Genomic DNA, 2,387 nt, shown 5'->3' with positions numbered 1-2,387 from the left:
TTTCAGGCCCAGCACGGGACTCTAAGGGGCTCAAGGAAAGTTTTCCCCTTCCCTACACCCTCTAGTACCTATGGACTTTGGTGGATAACAATGCGCCAAAGAACAATAGGTTAGCCCATTGTTAACGCTACCCCTCAGGTGCAGGGCATGGGTACATGGGAAAACTCTGTATGTGCTGCTCAACTTCACTGCGAACCTAAAACTGCTCTTTAAAATAAGTCTGTTTAATCAGTAAATATTTTAAATAATTCAACAGTCACTACTGCATGCTCCTGTCATTCCATTCATGGGTACGTACGCAGAAGCATGAAAACACGTGCCCACCCAAAGACGAGCACGCGAAAGCTCAGAGCAGCTTTATTCGCGTGCACAAACACTGGGAACAACTCGAATGCCAGCCAGGTGAGTGGATCAGCAGAGCGGGGCATTTTTCCAGGATACGCATGCGTGATGGGTATTAAAGGGAATGATGATTTCCCAAAGCCTCTCGGCCGCTCTGGGAGGAAGGACCCCGGGCGTGATTATCCTGTGGCTGCTGTTGACTGGAGAGGGTCAGTAGGGGTGCCCTGCACACTGCTTTGGGCTGGCTCCTCTCCCCCAGGGAGTGCCCTAAAGTGCAACATTGGGACAGACCTGGAGCAGGTCACTTGCTTCTTTCCCGGGCCCCCAAACTTGCCGCAGACCCTCCCTTCAGTTAGTTCCTGCATCCTCTGCCCAGGAGGCAGGTGGAAGTATGGCCTAGTGATGCCTTCAAGGACGCAAGAGCGAGGTGACAACTGGAGAGTGACATGGATTGGGGAGAACTCCTGCCTCACCTCTCCTGCACTGTTTTATGAGATTCCCAAAGAACCTATTTTAACAATAATTGCTTATATTCACAGCCTGTTTTACTTATCGATGATTGTGTAACCAGTTGCCCCAAAACTGAGTGGCTTAAACCACCATGATTTATGACTTCTCGGGATTCTGTGGGATGACCGGGCTACCGTGGCTCGTGTGGGGTGGGATCAGGCACTGGGAGGCCGGCAAGACCCGGATGACTTGTTATTGGTGGACCCGGGGTCCTCTCCCTGTGGTTGCTGGAGCTTCCTCATGGCATGGCTGCTGGGTTCCGAGAAGCAAGTGTTCAAGAGTGCAAGATCGTAAGCTGCCAGGACCTTCTAAGGCTTTGGCCTGAACCCAGCACGGTGTCACTTCCACCACCTTCTGTGGCTGAGAACAGATAGATGCCAGGGCAGCCCAAGTTCAAAGGGACGGCACTGTTTAAGCCCATGGATACATGGAGACATTGGGGGCCACCGCAATCACAGGGGAAGGACCCTGAGGGGAGGGAGAGGTTACCAAGGGCAGGACGAAACTTTTGGGGGTGACACGTATGTTCTTATCTTGATTGTGGGGATGGTTTCACAGGTGATACATATATTAAACTTATCAAATAAATGTGTGTCACTTACTGTGTACCAGTCACACCTCAATAAAGCTCTTTCTGAAAAGAAAGCGATCTACTTACAGAATAGAGAAATATTTTAGTAAAGTATGATACATCCATCGGGTGGAATCTTTTATAGCTAGTCTCAGTGATAAGAGTAGCACTGGGGAATTCTGACGACATAGGACAAGGGGAAAAAGCAGTATGAAATTCTGGGTACACTCGAAGTTTTGTAAAAACATGTATGTGTGGGCAGGACTGGAAAAGCATGTGCCAGATGAACATATCTTCATTAGGGAGGAGAGCACCATGCATTTCCCCCTGAATTGTCTGACTTTTCTGCTCTGTTGCTGCATTTTCTTTGTAATTCATCTCCCAGTCCTTCCATTCTGCACTCACTCAGCTGTCCACCTGTCAGCCCTCCTCGGCTCACGCTCCGGCCGCGCAAATCCTGCATCTGTCCAAAGCACCTTGTTCCTGACACAGGGCCACTTCTTTAGACAGGGGCCATCAGTGCCACTGTGAAGTGCTGCAGACTTCTGTCCTCGTTGGCTCTAGTAACAGGCATGCTCCCTCTCCCACCAGGAGCTGTCAGCCACCCAAACAGGTTCTGTTTCACAATTACTTTCTTATTCGTCACTCCCTCCCCCTGCCCTTTGCTGCACCTTCTTATAAAGCACACGGACTCAGCCAGCAGCCAGCGCCGCGTGTCTGAACCACCGCCAGCGTCCAGCTCACTGACTGTCTGGCCCAGGTGCTCACCCCTCACTGAGCAGGAGCACACCAGGCTTCATTTGCCCCAGCGGCATCCAAAGATAGCAGGACGGCCACTGCTGGTGTCAGCTGCGACGTTCCCCTCCTGCCCGTCCCTCTCTCCCCCTCCTCCCTGACATTCTCTTCTCACAGAGAAGCTACTCGGGGAAACATGCTATTATTCTTCCCCAGGTGTCACCCAATC

This window comes from Phyllostomus discolor, chromosome 10 (assembly GCF_004126475.2).
Source record: "Phyllostomus discolor isolate MPI-MPIP mPhyDis1 chromosome 10, mPhyDis1.pri.v3, whole genome shotgun sequence".
Lineage (NCBI taxonomy): Eukaryota > Metazoa > Chordata > Mammalia > Chiroptera > Phyllostomidae > Phyllostomus > Phyllostomus discolor.
This window is presented reverse-complemented; position numbering follows the sequence as displayed.